This window comes from Colobus angolensis, unplaced genomic scaffold (assembly GCF_000951035.1).
Source record: "Colobus angolensis palliatus isolate OR3802 unplaced genomic scaffold, Cang.pa_1.0 Scaffold165, whole genome shotgun sequence".
NCBI lineage: Eukaryota > Metazoa > Chordata > Mammalia > Primates > Cercopithecidae > Colobus > Colobus angolensis.
In genome coordinates this window covers 936,511-962,286 of record NW_012114766.1, presented here as the reverse complement: position 1 = coordinate 962,286, position 25,776 = coordinate 936,511, and the positions used below count along the sequence as shown (strand labels likewise).

The window sequence follows — 25,776 nt, the reverse complement described above, 5'->3', positions numbered from 1 at the left end:
GAAAGGAAAGAGATGCGACCCCTCTTGGCTCTTCGGAAACCTGGGTGTGCCCTGCCTGCCTGCGGCTCCCCCTGCCATGATCCCAGCGTCTCCTCCTCCCATTGGGTCTCTCGTGAAGGGCTGGCCTTCCTTGCTTTTCAATCCTCTGCCTAACCTCCCTCCCTTCACCCTCCCGATGCCTAGAACTGTCCTGACTCCAGCAATGCAGGCACGACAATGGCAGCTCTGTCCTGCCCCGGCAAAGCCATTCCAACAGCTAACGGAACAGCCGTTACCACTTCCCCAAAGTCGAGGCACTTCCCAAAACCCTGTGACGCCAGGGCTCACAGGACAAGCAGGAATCAAGATCTGCCCTTTCCAGCTCTTCACGGCAGAAATGCCACGTGTTCTCTTCTTATGGCACTTTTACAAAACATGTTCTACACTAGACCCAAATAGTTCACGAATATCTGTCGAAGCGGTAAGGCAACACTGGCTTCCCTGCTGATCTCTGCGTACGAACACTCTATCTAGTTTCTTTACTGAAAATCTCTACGTTCAAGGGATGTGCTAAGCCTACCGACTCATTTTCTATTACATTTAAAAGTATGAGGCATGTGATGCTCAGAACTCATGGCTTATGTGTCACACTTTTCTTCTTCAGAGAAAAATTAACTGTAGAACTCTTCAATTTGTTGGTGAACCACCTTATGATGCATAATTTTATTATCCAATTAATACACACAAAAAACTGTACAGCAACCTTTCAGAACCTTAAAGATCTTGAAATCCTTAAATAAAATGCAAATTTACTTTCTAAAGATTTCCTATGAAAAACAATTGTCTAAAAAATGGCAATTTCATAGCAATAAAAGAAAACTTACATATGTACGCAGAATATGGACATTTCTAAATCATCTAAAAAGCAGCAAAATACCTTGATATATTTTTCCAAACCATTCTTAAGCAAAAAGTAAGCTTACTTATTTTTGAATTTTTCGATACACAATGTTTATCGCATGCTTAAGAATTATAAACTTAATATGAGTTCATTTCAGAAATTTTTGAAAATATTTTTCAAAACATAAAGAAACAAAGAAATCATGTAAAATCTAAGCATAAGCATTAAGCTTTTGTATAAATATCATTAGTATTCAGCCTTGAGTCATCTTTTTCAGTCATTTTTATATGTTAAGCACTTTACTAGTGTTATTAAATATTCTTCAAAACTATGATTTTTATTGCCAAGTTTTTGGTACATAATTCATTTTCTCATTCCTCTATGTTAGAAGGTTCAAGGTTGTTTCCAAATTTTTGCTACTATTTACCCATGTCTTTGAGTATGTCCACAGGAAAAATATTCTAGAATTGGTGTAATCTCCTATAAAGGTTATGGCTGTCTGTGTTCCCATTAATCATATAAGAAAGATCCCGTCTGACAACAACACCAATATTTTGGATTACATTTTTCTTTTTTTAATAATATAGGCTTTCTTCTCAACATCAGGTGTGTTGAATTCAAGAGTTCTGATTCCTGTGCCCATGAATTTTCAAGCATAAAATAATGCTTGAAATGCTTTATCAAGCATAAAATAAATCAGGTTCAACTGGGTTTCTGTAGCCCAAAGTCAGTTTTGTTGGGAAATCCAGTTACAGAACTTAAAAATGAGTTAATTTAAAAAGTATTCAACTTTCAACACTCACTGGAAACGAACACCCTTCTCTAATCTCAGCTGAGCACTCCCGTCACTCCCACACCTGCATTAGAAATCATGACCCAGCCCCTATGTAAAAGCCCCTCAGCCCCTCCCCAGGAGAAAGCTACCTTTTCCAGACAGCATGGCCTCCCCATCATTACCGTCCACAGCACACAGCAGAGTCCTGAACTCAACAAAGACAGGTCCAAGGAAACCAAACCACTTGCCTGCCACACCTTCAATGAAGAAGACAGATAACTTATCATTTATTTATTTTTGAGACAGAGTCTTGCCCTGTCACCCAGGCCTGAGCACAGTGTCATGATCTCTGTTCACTGCAACCTCCGCCCCTGGGTTCAAGCGATTTTTCTGTCGATTCTCCTGCCTTGGCCTCTGAGTAGCTGGGATTACAGGCACGTGCCACCGTGCCTAGCTAATTTTTGTATTTTTAGTAGAGACAGGGTTTCACCCTGTTGGCCAGGTGGTCTCTGAACTCCTGACCTCAAGTGATCTGCCCGCCTCAGCCTCCCAAAGTGCTGGGATTACAGGCGTGCGTCACCGTGCCTGGTCAAGGCAGGGAATTTAAAAAGAACAAGGCAGCAAGAACTACAGGAGGACGACCTGGGAAGTCAGCCCCCAGCCGGGCCGAGTGAGGGAAGGGAGGGTCAGGGCCAGAGCCCCAGGAGGTCTCTGATCAGGTGCGTGGGACCCAGGGGCCTCCGAGGGGCACCAGGGCTGGTTCTGGGAGTTGCTGGGACAGACCACTGGTGGGGAATGAGTGCCCTGGGGCACGAGGCACGGAGGAGACTACAAAGAGGACGGAGCAGGTGCGTGCCCTCTTCTGCCTTCCAGATGGAAGGGAGGCCAGAGGGAAGGCGTGGGACCGTGCCGGGGCCTTGCAAGGAGCAGAGGCGAAGTCACCCACCCGGCAATGCTTCGTCCAGGAATGCCCTTGGCAGAGCAGGATGAGCGCTGAGGCCCAGAGTTTTGTGTAGCCCTGGTCGCACCTCCGAGTGCTGTATCTGCTCTGAATCTAGGTTTCCTTGTAATGGAAATGGGAGATGATTCTTCCTACTGGGCTGATAGCCACACTGATATGATGCTTACACAGCAAAAAAGCACCACTTAAAATGCAAAATGTTACGAAAATGCGCCATATTCCTGTATAGTGGAGAGGGCACCAAGGCTGGCTCAGGCCCCAGAATACCCAAGTTCAAGCCTCGCTCTGCCAAATACCAGTCGTGTGACCTCAGGGAAATCCCCTCGCTTCCCCCGCATTTCCCTCACCTCAACTGGAGCCGGTAACAGAACCCTACGCCCTAGACCCCTGATGAGAATTAAATAAGTTAATACACTTACAGTGCTGAGAGAGGCCCTGGGAACTGTCAGACCCCAAAACCTGTGCCAGGCACCATCCTCACTCCCTCTCCACAAAGGTCCTGAAATAATATGGGTGCGTCAGGTGCCAGTTCTAGGTGGTCTCACTCTTCCCTTGATAAAGTGTCTCTCTGGGCTTCCCGTTAATTAGTGATCTGTGGGCTTCCTATTTGCCATGGGCTGAATGTTTGCGTCCCCAAGACTCCCACGGTGAAATCTTAACCCCTGAGGTGATGGCTTTGGGAGGTGGCTAGGTTAAGAGGGTGAAGTTCCTGAATAACAGGGCCCAGGGAGGCCCCTCGCCCCTCGCCCCACGTGAGGACACACAAGAGGGCGTCATCTGTGAGCCAGGACACCGTCCACTGCAGATTCCACACTTGCTGCACCTTGATCACGGCCTTGCAGCCTCCAGAACCGTGAGAAGGAAATGTCTGCTGCCAAGGCTGCCTGGCCTACGGTATTGCGTCCCGGCGGCCTCAGCTGAGACAGTGCTTACTGACCTGCTTTTGTAAGATAAGCACAGATGTTGGCAGAGAACACGGGGCAATGAGGGGCAGCCATTGGTGGCTGGGAGCTCCCCCCGCCCTGCACATACCCTAGTCTCACAGGCGGCCCAGCAGGCCACCCGCACCCACGTCCCCCCCGCCAGGCTGGAGAGGCCGGCAACAGGCACCCAGGAAATGCAGTCATCACCCAAGGAAACACCTGAACAACTAGGACTTCAGAACAATTTCAAAAGTTCCTTCAAGCAGAACGATGCGTAACCAGCCAGGAGTCCGAGGCAGGGTGAACACTTCCCACCAGCCACACAGGCCAGCGCTAGTAAATAAACAGGAAGAGAAGGCACCGCTGCAGACTGGAACTTGGCTTCAGAAAAGATTTTTCCAGACCTAAGAGGGGGGCCAGCAACATTCCACTTAAAGATGGAATTGGTCGGGAATGTCCGGTTGGGAATGTGACATCGGGAATGTCCGGTCGGGAATGTGACATCGGGAATGTCTGGTCGGGAATGTCCAGTTGGGAATGTGACGTCGGGAATGGTCAGGTCGGGAATGTGACATCGGGAATGTCCGGTCGGGAACGACCGGCTGGGAATGTGACATCGGGAATGTCAGGTCGGGAATGTGATGTCGGGAATGTCACATCGGAATGTCAGGTCGGGAATGTCACTCAGCACTTTATTCGCACTTGAACTTCTCAGCGTCTTCTCGGGTTTCCAACGGGCTGCCCTCTCCAAAGCTGAGCACCAGTGAGCCAGGAGACACCTGCTTCCCCTCAAATCCATTCTCAGGCTCACTCTGCTTGGAACCATGGCATCCAGGGATTGAGAGCTGCCCGTCCTGGTGTCAGTGGGGCAGGATGGATGTGATGAGGTGATGCCCTCGAAAATGTTCCATTGAGAGAGGGGGCCGGGCACCGTGGCTCACGCCTGTCATCCTGCATGTTGGGAGGCTGAGGCGGGTGGACTGCTTGAGGCCAGGAGTTTGTGACCCGCATGGCAGCCCACGCCTGTAGTCCCAGCTACCCCAGGGGTGAAGCATGAGAACTGCTTGAACCCGGGAGGTGGAGGTTGCAGTGAGCCGAGATTGCACCACTGCACTCTAACCTGAGCAAGAGTGAGACTCTGTCTTAAGAGAAAAAAAACAAAAAGAGAGCTGGCAACCAGGTTGTAACTTTTCATTTCCTAAAACATTTTTATGAAAAATATTTCATTGGGGAAGTTTATATAGTAGACAGAGCAAGACTGTACATTGTAGCCAGTGTTCTTGTTTCAGATACCAATCGTTATAGAAAGATAGTGACCTGGACTCTGACCTGCACTCTGAATACTAGAAACATTCAGAGTGAGTTTTACCAATGCATTTTTTTCCGAGTCAAATATAACTTCAGGAATCACCCATCATAGTCAGTGAAACGTTTTTGCTCCAGTGCACAGAATAAGAAAACGGTGTGGGCCGGCTTCAGTGACTGCTCAGACAGTGAGAGGCTCCATGCAGCAATGTGACAGCGTCCTGCGGCCTCACCGATAGTGGGACGTCAGCTCGGGGTGGCTTCTGTGGTTTGGTGGGTGCTATGGACTGAATTACACACACCCCAAATCCATACTTCGTGCCCCAGCCCAATGTGACTATAGTCTGGAGATGGCCTAGAAAGAAATAAACCAGGTTAAATGAGGTTTTGAGGGAACCCTAATCCAACAGGACTGGTGTCCTTGTAACAAGGGGAACAGATGCCAGGGCTCTCCCTACACACGTGCAGAGGGGAGGCTGCAGCACACAGGGAGGAGGCCACACCGCAAGCCGGGAGAGAGGCCTCGGGAGAAACCAGCCAGGCTGTGGCCCTCTTGTCCTCGGACTGCCAGCCTCCAGAACTGCAAGAACGTAAGTTCCTGTTGTTTGAGCCATTCTGGGATCATGGCCCGAGCTAGCACGGTGGCTGGGCACCATCTTGAGAGGCAGAGTTACAGTTTTTCAGACGTACCACACACACAAGCTGAAGCAGCACAGAGAGAATACCTCCGGCACTCGATAGCTGCTGTCAAATGTCTATGTTTGTTTTGAGCATTTACTCTTCGTCATTTAAGATCACGACATTTAAAAACTGCCATTCTGGAGAGCAGCCAGGCCTGGGATTCCAGGCGCACCTGCGCCATCAGCACGCCCCATGTCCTCCTGCTCTCTGGCCTCCGCGTTTGCCAGCCTCGAGAGCTGGCTTCAGGTGGTTTCTCATTCTCTTTGGGCACAAGGCTGGGGAAATCCACATTCAATTTGCAGAACATAGAGAAAGACGCCTTTACTGAGCATCGTCACGTGTTCAGAGTCGTGGGTCTGCTGTGCACCAGGCACTAGATCTGAGTGCTCTACGTTGTCTACACACCAGGCACTGTATTTGGTGCTAGTCACGTTGTCTGCCGTGACCCTCATGAAGGAAGCTTTGATTATGCAAAGCCAGCCTGACGATGAGGAGGGCGTCCACCCCGGCCTGTCTGGGGAGCCAGAGTGCTGTCCAGGGTTGCTGCCACAGGGAGGCTGTGGTCCCGCTCCCTTCTCTCCCACGAGCATCTGCAGTGGACAGGCCGTGGGGCATCTGAGTTACAAGCCCCCCTTCATGGCTGACGGGAGAGGAGTTTTTTAAAAGACATTTGAAGTGTATTCACTGGTAAATGAGAGGGCTGGAAATTGAGGCCAGGCATGGGGTCAACCCAACCCATGTGTCTAAGGGCAGCAGAATCCAGGGGTCTTCAAAGGCAGGTGTCCCGCCCCTCAGTGAGATACTGGACTCCTCATGGCTTTTACCTGGCAGCTTCCCCTGGAAGCAAGAGGAAGGCAAGGGGAATCTCAAATCACTCACGTGGATTTTTTGTGAGCAGGTTGCGAAAAAAATCTTTAGCACAGGAAGAGAATGAGCTTCTTGACTTGAATAAAGTTTCATTTTTGGAGGATCTGTCTCATTGATTCTACAGTCTGTGACAAGAGGCAAACTGCAAAGCAGTTTAAATCTCATTTCTTAACTTAGAAAAATGATTGCTTGTGATTAAACAACTGGCAACCTTCCCTGCGACGATTCCCGCCAATCCCCGTGTTCAACAGAGATCTGCTGTTTCGTCATCATGAATGTCCCCTTCGTGTTTTTCTACCAGAAATATCACCAGCTCATACTGTCCACAAAAGTGGCCATCATCTGCATTCGTAAGCTTAGGGATCCATGGAGAGGTTTGGCTTTTTTCAAACAAAGGCTTAGTACCCAACCTGCAGTTCCTGGAAAGGATGCTTCCCGGCATGCCACAAGGCAGTGAGGAAGGAATAACCCTGAGAATGTCCTTCCCCTTCGATGTGCCATGCTCCGTTTCTTGAAACACATTCATGCCGCAAGGCAGTGAGGAAGGAATAACCCTGAGAATGTCCTTCCCCTTCGATGTGCCATGCTCCGTTTCTTGAAACACCTCATGCTCCTTTTCAGAGTCTAGCGCTTCTTAAGAAATGGGAAAAAACAAAACCCAAAAACCAAACCAAAAAAAAAAAAAAAAAACTTCCAGGATCCAAGGTGAGAAATGTGTAGGTAACTATGTCTGCATGCTTCATAAAAACCATTTCCACCTCTCTGCCGACGCACTGTCAAAGGCTCTTTTCCCTAAGACGAGATGGACTCAGCCAGCCACCTGGGTCCTTAGCTTTGCTTTTGTTTTCATGAAACTGTGTCCTGAAGCTGCTTTTTAATTCTTGAAACTGGATTTGGGGACAAAGGCTTTGCTTAGGCAGCTTGGAAAATACTAACTGACGTATATTTGTTAAGCAAAAACAAAACAAAAAACCCCACAACGTTACAGAGAGTAAGTGCCTATACTTGTAATTTAAAGTAACCAATAGCAGGAAAAAAAAAAAAAAGCTGTCAAATCCCAGCAAGCTTTATAGGTGAAGGTGTTAAAATCCTGGGGGAAGGACACTTTTCAGTGACAAGAATGGAGGAAATAGAAAATAAAGAATAGAATCATCTTAACGGAGCCCTCTTTGGCACTAAAAATCATATTCAAAGTTTAATCAATAGAGTTTGATATTGATTCTATTGATATCCCCACCCAAATCTCATCCTGCATCGTAATCCCCAGGTATTTAGGGAGACACCTGGTGGGAGGGGATTGGATCATGGGGGCGGTCTCCCCCACTCTGTTCCTGTGATATTGAGTTCTCCAGAGATCTGGTTTATATTATAAATGGTGGTTTTTTTCTGTGCTCTCACACACTCTCCCTCGCCTGCCGCCACACAAGACATGCCTGCTTCTCCTTCTGCCTTGACTAAGTTTCCTGAGGCCTCCCCAGCCCTGCCGAACTGTGAGTCAGTTAAACCTCTTTTCTTTATAAATTACCCAGTCTCAGGCAGTTCTTTATAGCAGTGTGAAAACAAATTCATACAAGTTTATTCAATTTGAAATCATGTTTTAGATTACATTACTTACATTATTAATATGATTAATATTAATATATGTTCTATCATTAATTTAATACAAATTCCTGGCTATTACTAAAAACTCAAAAAATGACACACGCAGACAAGTTGGCAGAAAAAAAGGAATTGCTTATACACTGTTGGTGGGAGTGTAAATTATTCAACCACTGTGGTAGATAGGGTGGTGATGCCTCAAAGACCTAAAACCAGAACCACCATTGCACCAAGCAATCCCATGACTGGGTATAAACCCAGAGGAATATATATAATTCTACCATTAAGACACATGCACGTTCATTGCAGCACTATTCACAATAGCAAAAACATGGAATCAACCTAAATGCCATCACTGGTAGACTGGATAAAGAAAATGTGGTTACATGTACACCATGGAATACTATGCAGCCAGAAAAAAGAACCAGATCATGTCCTTGGCAGGAACATGGATGGAAATGGAGGCCATTATCCTCAGGAAACTAATGGAGAGAAAACAAATATGCACATTCTGTCTGATAAGTGGGAGCTAAATGATGAGAACTCAGGGACACATAAAGGGGAGCAACATCCACAGGGGCCTGTGGGAGGTGGAGGGGGAGGAGGCGGAGGAGCCAGAAAAGTAACTAATGGACACTGGGCTTAATATCTGGATAAGGAAACAATTTGTATCACAAACCCCCATGACACACATCTACCTGTGTAACAAACCTGCACTTGTACCACTGAACTTAAAAAAAAAAAGATTAATCAATTCCCAATATGCATTTTATGATTGTACAAAACAACTATGTGATGTTCATTACAAATTAAATACTACTCTGTTATTTGAAATCCAAAACAAAGTCCGGTTTTAGATTACTCTTCATTCTATTGCTCACATTCATATAATTAATAATATTAATATGAATTCCTGACATTTGTGATGCTGGCTAAACTAGAATTTATGCTGTAATAAAATCTGAATAATATTTATTATGACTTGATGAGTAAAGTGTTTGTGTCCAGGCCCTTCTTAATTCCAAGCCAGCTTTATAATCTGGGCAAAATAGTCACAGTTCCAGAAATCTATTTCTGATAAAGTTGGACTTAATTTTTTTTCCAGAAGACAAATCTATTAGTTATCATTCTGAGTCCCTTCTAAAAGCAAAAAATATATATTTTTATTCATATATATTTCTCATAATGACTTCTATTAATGATCAATATAATTTCATGATAACTTCCTGGTTTTACAGAAAAATGAATTTGTTTTTGATAATTTTTTAATCATAATCTTCTGCAGGGAAGTTGAAATGAAGCAGAAACCCCCACTTTAGGAGCCTGCAAACCCCCATGCTTGGAAGTGAAGGAAAATTCCAGAGTTCTTTTCAGAAAAACTCCAGGTATCTAGCTAGCCCCAGGGGTACTTAAGTAGCTTGTTAAGAAGGTAATCACCTAAAACAATAGCCAAGGAAGCCAGAGCTCCAGAGCTGTTTGCTTTCTTCCCCAAACCAAAGATAACACCTGGATATTGCCCTTGAACTTCACAGGCTCTGACCCCATAAGGACCCCACCACACACAGACCCCAGATTAGGGAGAAGTGAAGACACAACTACAAGAATTGCCCTTTGCTCTGAATTCTTCCTGAGGGCCTTGGAGAAAGTCTTCCTAGCAAGTTAACATGTTTCTGTTGACCCCCGATTTTTTAAACAAAGCTTCTCTTCTTTAACCAGTTGCAAATGAAAAGATCTCTGAATCCATCTATGATCCGTGAGCCCCAACAGGGTGTCCTGCCCTTTCAAGCTTAAACATGTGTGGCCTCCATGGGTTGATTTATGATATTGCCTGTAGCTTCTGCACCCCTGCCTTTAAAAATCCTTGCTGCAGCCATCGGGGAGGCCAGGATTAGAGCAGCCGCCGCCTGGCCTCCTTGCCTAGCGCTCTGCAATAAACGCCTTCCTTTACATCACTCCAAAACTGCGGTGTGAGCGTCTGGCTTTACTGTGTTGGGTGAGTGGATGCCAGCTCAGTTCTATACCAAGGTACACACATATATGTTACAGTAAATAAGTGTTACTAAGAAAACCCACCAAGCAGTGTTGTACTCACTGCTGCAGATAATCTAGTCTTTTAATTATTTGGTTGATTCTCAACCTTGCGCTCCTCTTTTAACCACTCAGGAAAGACAAGTAACTTAACTGTAATGTTACAGACATTTGTATCTACCAGCTGGTTTTGCTAGTCCCTCACTAACCCATCTCCAGTCAATGCTTCAGGCAGTCTAGTTTTTATACAAGGCTTTAACATAAACCGATTAATAGAAGAGATTTTGCAATAAAAAGCACCAAAAACAAAATAAAGACTACAGGATTTAAAAGTCATCAGAAACAGGGCTTTCGATTTCTACAAATTTACGTCTTTTAAATACGACGGTAGCTTTCTGCTGTCAAATAAGGTTGACTTGTTGATTTCACAATTAACACATATAATGAAAAACTGTCATTCATTATGAGATCACAGCACTAACCTTTGTGCATTATCTGGGAACACACACACCATCTTCTTCTAGTCTGTGCTGACAGTTAAATGCAACCTGTATTCTTTCACAGCTGGTCAAACTTAAGACACCATCAATCCTCTCTAATTCACAACAGTCACACTTATGAAGATACAAACATTCTAATTAAAGTATCTGTCAATCAAATCCAGTGGAATGGAAGAATGACTCAGCATCGAAAAACCGGACCGTCTCATTGATAGATCAAGGGAGGAAAAAATAACTCACATGTCCCCCAAAAGCATAAAATTCAAAACATATTCTGGATAAAAACCCTTCACAAGCTAGAAATACAGGAAATATCTGTAACACAGCATATCTTACCAGAAACCCAAGGCAAACATCTCACCTAATGTGGAACGGAGCCCGTGTCCAGCCAACATCTCACCTAGTGTGGAACGCAGCCCATGTCCAGGAAACATCTCACCTAGTGTGGAACGGAGCCCGTGTCCAGCAAACATCTCACCTACTGTGGAACGCAGCCCGTGTCCAGGAAACATCTCACCTAGTGTGGAACGCAGCCCGTGTCCAGCAAACATCTCACCTAGTGTGGAACGCAGCCCGTGTCCAGGAAACATCTCACCTAGTGTGGAATGGAGCCCGTGTCCAGGAAACATCTCACCTACTGTGGAACGCAGCCCGTGTCCAGGAAACATCTCACCTAGTGTGGAACGGTGCCCATGTTCATTCTCATGCAAGTTGCTATATGGAGCAGGTGTTCATGTCGCCCTAAATTCACACGGTGAAGCCCTAACCCCCAGTGGGACAGTATGAGGAGGGTGTGGCCATTGAGAAGTGGTTTGGGTGGGATGAGATCATGCAGGTGGAGAACCCACGGTGGGATGAGCTCCCCCACGTGAGCACAGCATGAGAAGCCACCTCCCGCAAGCCAGGGAGAAGGTTCCCACCAGAAACCCCACCTGCCGGCACCTGGATCTGGAGCTCGCAGCCTCCAGAACCGTGAGACACGAAGGTGCTGTTTTCAGCCGCCCATCTATGGCAACGTGTTACAGCAGCCTGGGTGACTAACCCAGTCACTCATTTTTCCTGAAAACAGGCACACGCCTGGCACCCCTGACTCCGAGTGGCTACTAATGGGGCCCTTGAAACCCAGGAAAAGTAGCTGAAAGATTCCAGCGAACCCTGTGTAGGCTGGACTACTGCTTTTCTTCTGTTATAAAACGAGTGCAGCATTTTATATTTCCCATAACATTAAAAAATAAACATTTTTTCTCAAAATTAAGGAAAATAATGTGCATCCTTCTAAAGAAAACTGAGTGGCATGAGGAAATGTATATGGAGTAAGCTGTGCTCTGGGCAACAGCAGGGACACAGCCAGGACTGGCCCCTCAGAGCCACCCTTCCCCTCATCAGGGAGACTCATCTCTGGTCTCTTAGCCTGGCTGCTGCAGAGCTAGGGGGCGTGCTGTGCAGGGAGGCCACTCCTTCCCCTCATCGGGGAGGCCTGTCTCTGTTCTCTCAGCCTGGCTGCTGCAGAGCTGGGGGACACGCTGTGCAGGAAGGCCACCCTTCTCCTCATCAGGGAGGCCCGTCTCTGTTCTCTCAGCCTGGCTGCTGCAGAGCTGGGGGGCGTGTTGTGTTGCACTCCCATTTCCCCCCACAGATGACTGCAGCAAACGTCAGGCCTCTGGTGGGCCTGTCTTGGGATGCCCTGCCTGGGAGGAAGAGGCTGGTTGCTGGTTGCCGTGGTTACAGAGATGCTGGTCCATGCCGTGCTTTACAGCCTCCCGGTAAACACCCAGGGGGTGTCTCCTTGTTGCGGGGGGACCAGGTACGGTTGTGGTTCAGAAAACACGGCGTCTGCTTTCATCTAATGGGTGCATGAGTCACCTAATTGAGCCTCCATCCCTATGTTTTTTTCGGCTATCCAGACACAAGTCTAAATTTCTGGCTTATCTCAAGCGACGGCGGGTCACGCTGACAGGTGCCTTCTGATCCTGGTTTATCTTGTCGATACTGTTTTACTTTGAACGTCTGTTGTCATATCTGTGAGTTGCTTTTTATTACTTTTTTGAATAATAAATGAGAAAAAATACAATACACCCATGCAATCATATCTATATCAATAAAATAGAACATTAAACTTCCCATCAATCCAAACATCTCCTTTTCCAAATAACACCTTTTAAATCTAGAGAGGCTGGAGTGCATTTGTCAATAACACACCTCACTTCTGGCTCATTACCTAAAGGTCACTCTGCGTCCGACACCACTCCTTGCATCATCTCATATAACTTGTGTGAAGTGCCTGACACGGGCTACATGTGCAGGATCCCTTGACCGTGATTAGAATCAGAGCCTCGTGGCACACCTGTCATGACTCACTTAACAAACGTGGACCTGGGAGTCCAAGGCCCATGGTTGCTGACTTCAGAGTCAGGGCTCCCAGCCGGGAATCCAGGCTGCTCCTCAGTGGGCCTCTGCCGTAAGGACCAGTTCTTTCCTATCGTAAAACGCAGGATTCCCGTTAACACGTGAAAAGGTGCAATGTGGGAGAATGGGACATACCAGCACCAACTCGAACTGTATCCACAGTTACGAGAAAACTAAGCAAAAATGAAATCAAGACAGCAGAGGCCACCTACGGGGCAATGCTGGCAAACTCTCAGGCTTCCTGCAAGGCTTGTGGGAGCAGGTGCCCCTCTCAAAATAATATCGACGTCTCCCCCCAGCATTTCACCAAACTTCATTAGGATTATAGCTGCAAATGTGAGTGATAAGACTTGCTTCAGTTCCAGAAGAGCGTAAATTTGCCTTTAAATTTTAATCAGTTTTTACCTGTTTAATTTTTTTTTTTTTTTTTTGAGACGGAGTCTCACTCTGTTGCCTAGCTGGAGTGCACAGTCTTGGTTCACTGCAACCTCTGCCTCCCAGGTCCAAGCAATTCCCCTGCCTCAGCCTCCCAAGTAGCTGGGACTACAGGCATGTGACACCATGCCTGGCTCATTTTTTGTATTTAGTAGAGACGGGGTTTCACCATGTTGGCCAGGATGATCTCAAACTCCTGACCTTGTGATCTGCCCGCCTCGGCCTCCCAAAGTGCTGGGATTACAGGTGTGAGCCACCGCGCCCGGCCCTAAGTAAAATTTAAAATGTGATTCCAATGGCCATGTCTGTACATGAAAGCGAGAGAGGACCATGAAGTGGAATTGTGAGTTTGTTTTGATTTCTTGTTACCGAAAGCACATGACTATGTGTGGGCAAAGAACTGTAAGTTCCCTTGGGGAGTGTCAGTTTGCCAGTGTCCTGAGACACACGTGCCGACCACCCTGCCTCATGGAGCTGCTGATGCTTCCGTCCAGGTTAAGTCACCAGCTGCACCTTCCGGGCTTATTTCCACTATGGATCGGCTGAAAACCAGTAAAGATCAGACTTCCAACACTTTACAAACCATTAGCTTTTAATCTCTTATCAGAGACTGATTTGGCATGTTGATATTTTGGGAACACTCAGAAAAAGTCACTAAATTCTAGTGCTTCAATATTTCTGACACATGCTCCTAAGATATAAAATATCAAGTAGCTAAATCAATCTCATGTCTCTCAACACCAAGGATAGGTTCTGAGAAACGTGTTGTTGGCTAATCTGGTCACGGTGCGACCATCATCGTGTGTTATACAAAGCCGGCGATCCAGCCGGCTGCACACCCAGGCTGTGCTGCGCAGCTTGTTGCTTCTGGACTACATACCCGCACAGCACGTGGCCGTGCTGAGTCCTGCAGGCAGCTGGAACACAGTCCAGCACACAGGCGAGTATGTGTGCACCTGAGCCCAGCTAAACTTAGAAAAGGTGCAGTAAGAACTCGGCATTATAGTCCCATGGGACCACTGTTCCCTGCAGGTCCTCACTGCACAAAACACCGGGAGCCGGTCCTCACTGCACAACACCAGGAGCCGGTCCTCACTGCACAACACCGGGAACAGGTCCTCACTGCACAAAACACCGGGAGCGGCCCTCACTGCACAACACCGGGAGCGGGTCCTCACTGCACACAACACCGGGAGCGGCCCTCACTGCACAACACCGGGAGCGGGTCCTCACTACACACAACACCGGGAGCGGCCCTCGCTGCACAACACTGGGAGCGGCCCTCACTGCACACAACACTGGGAGCGGCCCTCACTGAACAACACCGGGAGCTGGCCCTCACTGAACAACACCGGGAGTGGGAGCGGGTCCTCACTGCACAACACCGGGAGCGGGTCCTTACTGCACAACACCGGGAGCAGCCCTCACCACACACGACACCGGAATACGGTGCACGACCGTATTCAAATGTGGGCTGCTCTTCTCTAAAAAGGCAAGCATGGAAACATAAAAAGCCTCTGGTTTATTTTGTTTTACTTTTAAATTGGGAGAATGAGAATCTATTTGAGAACATTTTGCATGGCTTAATCATTATTTGAAAGATCCAGAATAGGAAAGTGCATCTTTAGACTCTTAGATCAGACTCTTCTACCAAGCCTTGAATGACTAATCCACTTAATCATGACAAGGCCACGTCAAAACAACATCCAGCCTTTCTACTTCACACCCAGTTACAACAGGATGGGCATCGTTAACCATTCTCCTCTGGGCCTTCGCGTTTTCTTGAAAGCTGCAGTTTCCAAGGTTTTCTGTTAAAGCCAGAACAATCTCATCTCTCCCCTCCAGGGTTCTGCACGGGGACAGGGAAAGGAGGGGCCTGGGGCTGCCCTCAGGCTGTGCTCTCCTCTCACTGCTCAGGCTGAGGGTTGAGGCCACTTGAGACGTGTCCGTCGGATGCAGGAGGGTCAGCCAAGTGGTCTGAAGGCCACTGCCCCAGATGATTAGCCTGGGAGCCACAGCACAGGGAAAAGCAACGCGCAGCTCTAACGTGGCCACGAAGGGGCCTCCACACACGCAGGGGCCTCCACACACGCAGGGGCCTCCACACGCGAAGGGGCCTCCACACGCAGGGCCAGCAGACCTGGGGCCCGCGGCTCTGAGCCTGCCCCTTCCCTTGCTCCTCATGGTGGCCGCAGTGCTCAGGAAGAGAATGGGGTTCACCCGACCTGGGGTCACCCTGCTGAGCCCAACCACTAAAAATCTTCAACTCCTCAACGTGTGGCCACAGCAACCCTGCAAGAGGCAGCTCCAGGAACACAAGCAGAAGGACCCTTTCAGAGCTGGGCTGGGACAGGGTGGGGGATCCCTCCTAAGGCTGGCACACGCGGAGGCTCCGCGTCAGGAGGAGCTGGTGGAGGGCAGGCCCATTCCCCTGGGGATCCTCCAGCGAGGCCCCTCACCTGCACCACAATGGGGCACTGCCTTCCAGAGCCCATGGGAGCCTCCAGAGCAACATCTGGTCTCCTGGACCCCTCGAGAGTCTCTGCACGTCTTTCCTTCCAGAGACAACAAATGTTCTTTCCAAAAGACATTCTGACTAACCTGACCCCAAGACCCTCACTGAAAGCCCTCAGCAGCACAGCACCACCCACAGCGGGAGTCTAAGCCTCTAATCCCGCCACCGAGACCTCCCAGCCTGACCTCTGCCTGCCTCCTGTCCACGCACAGCATGACGACGAGAGACCCCTGCCCCTCACCTCCCCTGCATCCCTCCTCATCTGCCTGTGTCTCTTCTTCTCTGTCTTCTTTCTGGCTACATGGAAATATATTTTTATATATGGAGGAAGCTTTCAAAGACCTACCGACTTTAAAAAACCTATTTTTGAGAATAAAGGGTATAGGGCTATGAAAATCCATGGCCCTGGCAAAGCCTGGCAGGTGCAGCAGGCAGCCCATCTGCATAAACGCAGAACCCACGGCACCACCGCCTCACACATTCACCGCGGGGCCGTCAGACACTGGGATTCTCGTCATTGATTTCCCGCTTTTTGAAGACATGTGGGTGAGACCATGGCAGGGGATACACGAACAGTTTTACAAATTATCGACTTCCAGAACCAGCAGTGTCCATGGAGATGAGCATGTTCTTTACAGCAAAGGGTGGATGGGGCGCCAGGGATTCTCAATGCCAACGTCAAGCCTGCTGGGTCCTTCTTCAACCCCCGCAGTCTGCCTTTCTGCCTCCCGCATTTCCACCTCCCTGCTGCCTCAGCCCCACTAACTCCAGGCTTAAGAGCCTAACTGTCGGGCGGCCTTCCCACCTCTGCAATGTTTTGCTTTCAAATTCCCAAACACCGGTTTCAGTAAGTTATACACAAGACAACGTAAAACCCTGCAAGTTTGAAATGCACAGATAAATCAAAGCGCATTAGTAAGAACACATCCATTTGTGATGGGTATTTTTATGTTATTTATCTAATAAAACATAAAAACACAAATCACCTGGCTTTTCTAATGTTAGATTTGAATCAGATTAGATAGCAAGAAGAAATAGCCCCTATTTTTAAGAGGTGAGTTGGTTTCATCGGCATGATATAATTTGAAATAAGTGGTTATATGGTATTCAAACACAACCTAGGAATATTTATTATAGATATAGTACCTACAATTGGTTGAAAAACAAGCGTCATGCTATCATAGGAAATTCCATTGCACGTAATGAAAGAAACTCATTTTTTTTCCATAAAAAAAATTGGATCAAGAGCCGAGTATTTGTCTGGGATGCAGTAGAATTTTGATTCTAAAACTCTAACCATATCGTTCTGGACCCTGGAAGTTCCAGGTGGAGAATGACGATTAAATATCTTACAGGGAGATTTTTAAAACCCTGATGGTGTAATAGATTGTGTAGAGGAAGCTGTAAGCATCTCGTTTTGTCATCACAAGGCCATACACAGTAGCGGGGAAATATTTAAAGTCAATCTTGGGAAAATGGTCTGAGTACGCCAGAGAAGGCAGAGGTTTTATAGAATGCAAAGACATGACGGGATTCAAAGAACTAGAAACACAGACCCTGAACGAGGAAGTGTTGGGCCATCAGCAAGCGGGAAAACGATGCCTCCTCTGTGTCAGAGCAGAGCAGGTGCTGGATAGTCAGCAATGAGGGGAACGATGCCTGAATACAGGCCCCAGATGAGGAGGTGCTGCACAGTCATCAATGAGGGGAAAGATGCCCCTCCTTGTGGGGGCAGAGCAGGTGCTGGACAGTCAGCGACAAGGGGAACGATGCCTCCTCTGTGTGGGGGCAGAGCAGGTGCTGGACAGTCAGCGAGAGGGGATGACGCCTCCTCCATGTGGGGGCAGAGCAGGTGCTGGACAGTCAGTGAGAGGGGATGACGCCTCCTCCACATGGGGACAGAGCCTTCTGCCGGCCACATTAGCAGCGGGAATGGGAATCACGCCTGAAACCTGGAGCCTGGGGTTCCGGGCCCCGCTCAGCCCTCCTGCAGACTGGCCTCTACACCACTAAAATGAGATGATGTGATGGGAAAAATGAAAACACCACATGGGGGCCGTGTGTGGCATTTCAGATGAGACCAATGACACCGATGGTTATTATCTGTATTTCAAAAGATAGTGAAAATTATACGTTTGCTCAGGATCAATAACACAGATTAGCTAAAATGCAGGTTTCCTGTTTTCAGCTGCTTGTCTTTCTTAAGCAGCTTAGTGCGGGAACACAGCTAGATTATAGCATGGTGAGAATATTCAATTCACAATTATATATCATGAATGGTAGGAAACAAACAGAAAAGTATATTTGATGAGTGATAAAAATAGAAGCATAGGAAAACATTAGCCAAGTCATGGTGGCTTAATGTAGCTTACTTAAGTGGCCCAGCTTCCCAAACATACAGTCTGAAGAGGAGCCCTTGGCAGCAATGTGCCGGGCCCTGGACTGAGCTCTGAGGTCCCTAAGAGACGAGTCTGGGCTGCAGGAGACCCTTCTGGAAGCAGAAACCCTGGAGCCGCTTCCTGGCTCTTCTCTTTGGCGAGTTCCTTAGCCCATGGTCCTCTCCCTGCTGACTCAGTTTCTTTCTTCAGAATGGAAACCAAGGACTATGTTCTATGTGTGTTATGAGGATTAACCCAGGCGATACACAGATAGCGTTTAGAACAGCACCCGACATTTTTATTGGCATTAAACTCTGGGAAAACGACGGGCATGAGAAATGTTCACGGTGCCAGGACAGTGCTGTTTGCTCTGCATCCAGGGGAAATGAAGGGCTGAATTTTTTAAAGAATACCATGCTCTCGCTTCCTCTAAAAACAGGCAAGAAAAAGAAGGTCACTGCTTGCTCTGGGGAGCAACCTGAATGGATGCTGTCAATCAGAACATGTTCTTTGTTTCAGAAGAAAGAAGATTCTTCTGAAAAATAAAATAATTTTTAGGCAAACAGGAAATAATACTGAGGAAAAGGTGAGGTTCATCCTTGACATTATTAATGAATATGGATAAATGTACAAAGTACTGAAGTTTTATTCCTAAAGAGAGTCAGGAGGATGGCGAGAGAAAGGGAGGGAGGGAGAGATACCTAGGAACTGGAGGAGGAGAAAGAGGTTGTGTATAGAACTATTTCTTTTTTTCCTTAGGAATAAAGGAAAGATAAGTTATACATTATTTGAATGGCCTTCTCAGGTTTATAATGAATCATTTTTCCAAGTTTCAGACCAAACATCTGACACTATAATGATTTTTCCTGTTAGAATCTCCAAAGCTAACAGGCATCTTTCCATGATATGTGTGCTTGGAAAATAGTATGAAGAACCTCCTTGTTTACTGGCAAACACTGGGCTTGGACTCACTAAGTCCTGGTGTCTCATTCTGACCGGGTGGGGGCTTTACCTACTAAGTCTCAGATGTTACTTGAGCAAATTTAAATATTATCACCCGCCTCATGGGAATGGAGAAGTGAAACATAAAAGAACCACCATGTGAGTTCATAGTAATAAAAAGCATTGCTCATGATTCTTTGCTTTACATTTTAGAATGCAAAAGGCATTAGTAACTACAATTTCTATAAAAGTTGATCAATGGAGATGGCTTTTGGTTCATAATTCACAAAATAGTCAAAGGCGCTCATTCAAAGCTTCTGAGCTGAAACCTATCATCTGAACTGTGAGACAGTTTTGACAGAAAGATTCACATAGTTATTTTCAAATACATTTGAATATTTAGTGCCCCCCACCCAGTTTGAAGGCATAGAATTATGCTGAGTTTAACTGTATCTCCTGATCACCCTCTGTCTGGCGGACCTAAGCCAAAGCCTTGTTGTGCGATGTTCTTAACAGCTGGTATCACACTCTTCCCAGAGCTCCTATGATTCCATTTAGAGCCTAACAAATCTTCACTGTCTAATACGACGGGAACTACTGGTCAGGGGAAATGAGAGAAATGGTATTTTCAAGACTGCATCAAACTTAAAAAGACAGCTCCCAGAAAAAAAAAAAAAAAAGAAAAGAAAAAAGGAAGAGCAAGCAAGAGAGGAAATGAGAGAGAAAGAAAAAGGGAAGGAGGGAGGAAGAAAGGGAGTAGAGCTTCTACTTTATCAACTAAAACATTCTTCCAAGAGCAGTATCAGTTCTACCTTGGTATAAAAACCAGTATGTATTTTTGAGAGACACACGCATAGTAAGCAGGAAAAATGTACATAAATCACCAAAGGGAAACAAATGTACTAAGACAAAACTGTTTAGGATAAAAGAAGAAGGTTTTCCTTAATTGCAATTCCACATACTGTGGGATCCCAAATGTGATCCTTCTCTACGTTCCGCTCAGGTCTGGACGGCAGTAACAGAGCTCCCAGGAATCCTCCTGAGCTGCACAATGAAACAGCCCATTGGTAAAGATCAGCCCATCCTGGGGAAAGCCATTTAGAACCTCATGTGTCATCAGTGACTCAGAGGTTCTTTCAGCCCTGACCAGAGGGTCCAAGTGGCAAACCTGTGCGTGTCATGAAAACTCCCCTTCATGGACGGAAGGGGAGAAACAGGGCCACCCAGTGATGTCCCATTTCATTCCTCTATGAAATGAGAGTCTGCTGTGGTACCAAATGATCCCTAAAGCCATACACAAGACCGGAACCTGACGGTAACGGTGGTAACAACTCCACATCTGGCTCAAAGCTCACCTACGGGAGGGCAGTCTCCGACTCAATGGGTTGGGGCAACACCACGAGAAAGAAGCACTCACTCCCTAGGAGGGTCTGTCTCCCATTAAATGGAATTCTGAGCAAACAGCCAAAATAGGATGGATGTCCATGGATTCTAAAGGAACAAGGATGGAGGGTTATAAGTTCTGAAGGGACAAGGATGTGTTGTCATGAATTCTAAAGGAATGAGGATGAGAGGCCATGGGTTCTAAATGGACAAGGATGGGTGGTCATGGGTTCAGGAAAGATGAGGATGGGTGGTCAGGGGTTCTGAAGGAACGAGGATGGGTGGTCATGGGTTCTGAAGAGACAAGGATGGGTGGTCATGGGTTCTAACTGGATGAGTATGGGAGGTCATGGGTTCTGAAGGAACGAAGATGGGACTAGAATGACTAGTTTCTAAATAAATTAGGATGGGTGTTCATGGGTTCTGCAGGGTCTAGAATGGGCAGTAATGGATTCTGAAGGTACCAGGATAGGTGTCATGGCATCCAAAGGACTAGGGCTGATAGTCATGGGTTCTGAAGGAATGAGGATGGGTGGTCATGGGTCCTAATGGACAAGGATGGGTGGTCATGGGTTCTGAGGGGATGAAGATGGGTAGCTGTGGGTTCTGAAGGAATGAGGATGGGTGGCTATGGGCTCTGAAAGTAGCAGAAAGGTGGTTATGGTTTCTGAAGGGTCTAGAATGGGCAGTCATGGGTTCTTAAGATACCAGCGTAGCTGTCACGGCATCTGAAGGACTAGAGTTAGTGTTCACAAATTCTGAAGGGTGCCCCTTCGTATTGTTCTCATTCAGATGCTTGTTGACTGGAATGAAGATGCCTAATGAGTGTGGTCTGAGCTTCTCAGGCCTTAACCCTGACCTCTGCTTGACCCCACCATGTCTGGGTGTGAACCACAGAAGCAGCTCCATGGAGGATGGCTCTCTTCCTCCTCCCATAAAGGAAGCAGCTGAGCTCTTAGCCTAATGCTCAGTAGGGTTATGTCCACAGACCCAACAGTTGTGAAGTGGAACCTGCAAAGATGTCTGAATTTCCAGCCTAGCTAAGATGTAGTCGGGATTTTCCTGCTTTTATTAGAAGTTGGCGCCTGACGCAGGGTTTTGCCAGTAGACTCATTTTTCAGCCCAGCCCTAAAAGTGCTGAGCCTCACTTTTCCTCCTAGCCATTTCCTACAGCAGCCTTCCAGAAAAGGTCTTCCCAACTACAAGGAGCACTTTCTAGTGAGCAGTCCCTAATGTGGAATAAGCTAAGGTGCTGGACTCCATTCACTGTATTTTATTTAAAATCATGGTGCCAACCATCCTCCTAAGTCAAGGTAGGGTCAACTGTGACTCTTACAGCTTGTACCAACTCTAGAGGCAGCTGTGGTCCAATTTCAAGGTGAAATTCCCCATTGGATGTAAAAAGTTTGATAGTACCTGGGGAGACTTAAATTCAAAGTTGAATGGCAAAGCCTCTCACACACACCATCACTTGAAGCTCAGCTGGTCATAAGAGGAAACAGCTTGTGTGTGCTGTGGTGAGATCAGTTCCAGGCATGGCACCCAGGAGCCTCAGGCTGCTCAGCACCTCTCAGATACTGCCCCTGCTACCCCAATCTGCTGAAGAAGAGGGGAAGGGCTGAACTGCGAGAAGCAATGGGCCTTCTGCTCATTTATGAACTGACGAGTACAGAAGTTAAGCAATGTTCTTGGTGTCATGGAATAAAACCAGCACTCACATGACACACCACAGTAGAGGCATAGTCAGCCTCCCCTCTAAGAGCATGGGGAGGCAAGAGGAGCTTCTTTCTAGCTAAACACGCTGGACACTAAAATATTTTGCAGATGAATTAGCAAGCTTACATTCTATCAAAGGCTATAGCCTGAAATAAAAGTCGTCCTACAAAAGATTCGAAACCTACTTAAAATATACGTCCTATTCTGCAAACTGCATGCCTCAAATATGGGAAGGATGTGGCATTTATGCCAACTCAGTGCAAAATAATATGGGCCAATCTGATTCCTAATTTTCAAGTCAGTACTTAACCAGGAAAAAAATCACTTATCTTTTGAAAGTCGAATCAGTTATAAAGTAGTAGGAAAATAGTTAATAGTAAAGTTGTCTATTAAGTACTTATATGAAGTAATTATACAGCCACTTGAATGGTCCTCCACAGTTAGGCTTAAATAAAATGATATTGAACATCAATGGATAAATTATTCTATGTAAGCATAACGCTATGTCTCACAAAATAACACTCACCTAGTCCCATAGATTTAAACTTAACTGTAGGTGTTGGTGTCATTTCAAGGAAACAAAGTATTTTGAAAAATTTTATCATTCCAGGAAGTACAGCCCTGAGGAGCTCACCCAAGGGTGTTTCCATCATTTAATTTAGTTCAGGTTCAAAAAGGGTCCCACCACATAGTACATGTATATTTATTTATTTCCAAGTTCTTTCAGTCCTCAGAGCAGAGAGTCACAATCTTGAAGGTTGCTCTAAACAGTCACAAAGTGCCCTCCGGACAGGGCCACCTGAAGTTCCTCATAGACTTCTGTTTGGGAGGCAGAATCCCACTTCTACGGATTAAAAAGCAAGCAGCAGCTGCCGCCCCATTCGTTTTCATTTGCACAGTTCAGCTGCTTTTCCTGACGCTGCTTTTAGATTCTAATGAAGACATTTGTCCCAGTGCAGAAGTTTTGCCCTAAAGATAAATTAGGCTTTTCTTGACAGCTAAAACGAGCACCTTCCACCAGGAGGGCTCTTTTCACTGTCCTCAGACAGTCACGTAAGGAACCGAACAGAGACAGTAATGCAGTTTCGAAAGTCTTCACCCCATTCTCAGTCTCTGCTCACACAGTAAGGGGTCAAGAGCTGCAGATGCTGGAATCAGCACCAGAGTGAAGCGGAAGCAGTTCCCCTGAGCTCACAGCCTACTTACGTAAGGGACTTCAGAATCTCCAGACATGGCCTATTTAAAGTGTAATGAATGCATTTTAGAAAAAGCCCATTAAAGCACTTTCTGAACTGTGGTTAATTTCTCCACTCCGCCCGCTCCTCTGTCAACCAACATGCAATGCTTTTGGGAGCTGAGGTACAGCATTCAGGTCAAAACCACTCAAGACCAAATGAATCTATACAACTTTTGAAAGTATATCAAGGTTAACAAATTTACTTTATAATTTCATTGGAGCTATTCCATCTGGAAAAGGTATGTACTCATTAACTTTCATTTTTAAATGCTTTTTCCATGTTTGAATTGCTGATACTTATGTCTGATTTTCTTAAAAAGAAAAAAAAAACCTTTCAAAAGTCTAACTGTGAACCAGTGCTGCCCACTGTGAAAGGGGAAGGCTCTGAGCCCAAGTGAATGTCAAGAATGCGCAGGTGATTCCGTGTGCACACCCTCCTGGGGGACCCTCTGGGGGTGTCTCACAGACAGTCCTCGCCTGGAGAACAGCCGCCTCCCCCTCCTCTCTCCTGCCCTCCTCTCACTCCGGCAACCACAGGGCAAGAATGAAAAGGCCGTCTCCATTCAGACTTGCTCTCCACAGTGTCCACCCCACCCTCAGTCCTGGTTGCTACGCATCTTCCCACCGTGAGCCTGTTTCTTCTCTCTGAATCTGATACTTGATCACCCATAATCGACTAAACATTTCCGACCTTTGTCTTCAATCTCTTGGCTCAAAGAAGACCGTGTGTCATCACCACATCCCCAGCGTGGCATCCCCAGTGTGGCACCTCCGAGTGGCGGGATGTGTCCGCATACCTGCTCAGGGTTGTGACGTCAGCCTCAGAGAGGGCACAGCCCCGTGGCACCTGCTCAGCACTGTGCTTCGTCCACAGGCTCACCTCAGGAAGAGAGGTCAAAGAGATGGTGTTGGGTTTTCCAAAACCTCTTCTTGACGCTGGGTCCCAAGGAGGTGAAATGGCAACAGCAAATTTTAAAACCCCGTAAGGCTTTGGGATCCTGCAGAGAAGCCCGGGGTTCATCTGAGGACTGCACATTGGGTTTATTTTTCAGCTTTCTCTTGGCAGAAGTGATCCTGGGATCTCCCTTCCGCAGAGGAAGCCAGTAGCTGTTGGCTGCCGAAGAGGTTTTGCTTTGGTTTCTGTCTTCCCATCAACTGTGTTCAGACTCAGAGTCAACTAATTTTTATTCAGTTCTTCATGTTCCAGATATAGTAATGAATATTTTCTTTCTCTTTCTTTCTTTTTTTGAGTCAGGGTTTTGCCCTGTCACCTAGGTTGGAGTGCAGTGGCACAATCACAGCTCACTGCAGCCTTGACCTCCTGAACTCAGGCAATCCTCCCACCTCAGCCTCCTGAGTTAGCTGGGACTGCATGCCGCCACGTGTGGCTAATTGTTTTTATTTTTTGTAGAGATGGGATTTCGCCATGTTGCTAGTCTCAAACACCTGGGCTCAGGCAATTTACTCACATGGCCTCCCTAAGTGCAGGGATTATAAGTACTGGATATTTTCAAATATATTATCTGCCCCATTCTCAATGTGAGGTGAATATTGTCACCCTCACTTTACAGATAAAGAAACTGAAGAAATAAGAAAATCCTCAGTGTCTTATGTAAGGTTATCTAGCACCAAATTGTATAATTTAAATCCAAACCCAGGTTTTCTGACCCCAAGTCTTCCGGGCGTCAACCCCTCACTCTTCATCCAGGCTGCGGCTGAGACATGGCTGGTGCTTTGAAGGGCATTGTGGTCAGTCACCCTTAGTTATCTGACATGCAGAAAGAAACCCAAGAGCATGTCAGGGCCCAGACGAACAGGGAAGGCCTGCTCCCTTCTCACACGGAGGCCGTTGCAGGTGTCCCCAGGAGACGCGTGCGCACCCCATGGATATGGGATTGCATACCCCATCAAGGCTGAGCTCTCCAAAACCACAGACCCCCACCAGGCCCACACCTCCAGCTTTCCAAGAACCCCTGGAAAGTCTTCCCAAGTGACTGGCATTGGGCACGTCTGATGGAGTGAACGGCTCCCATGGTGCTGTCTGCGGGGATTGTTTCCTGGGCACTGATGTCTGTGAGTGATGCTCTCATGTCTTCTAGAAGTTTCCAGGCCCATCACATCCCATCACTGAGCAAAGGACAACAACGTTCCATACCCCCCGGCACAGTCCCCCGTGTGTGGTAGGGATAAATGACTGACTAGAAGAAGAGCCCAAGTGAGATCATCTCAACAAATGTAAAAACTG

The 25,776-nt window shown here is 46.9% G+C and overlaps 1 long non-coding RNA gene across 1 annotated transcript in view; it reads right to left on the bottom strand.

The window, feature by feature from the left end:
- Nucleotides 1-4,715: 4,715 nt before the first annotated feature.
- LOC105508649 overlaps nt 4,716-25,776 on the bottom strand; it is a 292,669-nt gene continuing 271,608 nt past the window's right edge. Inside the window, exon 3 of the long non-coding RNA XR_001001305.1 lies at nt 4,716-5,199. This is a non-coding gene — a long non-coding RNA (uncharacterized LOC105508649). The remainder of the gene's footprint in view (nt 5,200-25,776) is intronic.